Below are 353 nucleotides of genomic sequence, written 5' to 3' on the forward strand. Positions count from 1 at the left end.
ACCCACCGAACTGCTTTCCCCATTACACTGAATGCATATGATCAAAGTGATGCGAATCATCAAAGTGATTTAAATATGGAGTTTTTTATAAGGCTATTTGGTTGGTTTTTAGTACTGCATACCTCACCAGGGTTATCAGCTGACCTGTGACCATGCTGTTTAAAACTAATTAAATACTCATATAGGTAAGGACAGACAGAAAAAAACATACTAAAAATGCTTATGTTTGTCTAATATGAACCTATAGTGTCATTTAATGAACTGCAGAGAACCCAAAGCTCTTGAGGAAAATAGGGTTATTTTTATGCACAAAATAAATTAATTGGTTTGACTGCAATGAGAGAGAAAAGTGA

Source organism: Neopsephotus bourkii, unplaced genomic scaffold (genome assembly GCF_033783945.1).
Source record: "Neopsephotus bourkii isolate Nb327-2 ecotype Australia unplaced genomic scaffold, CSIRO-AGI_Nbou_v1 NB_1053, whole genome shotgun sequence".
Taxonomy (NCBI): Eukaryota; Metazoa; Chordata; class Aves; order Psittaciformes; family Psittacidae; genus Neopsephotus; species Neopsephotus bourkii.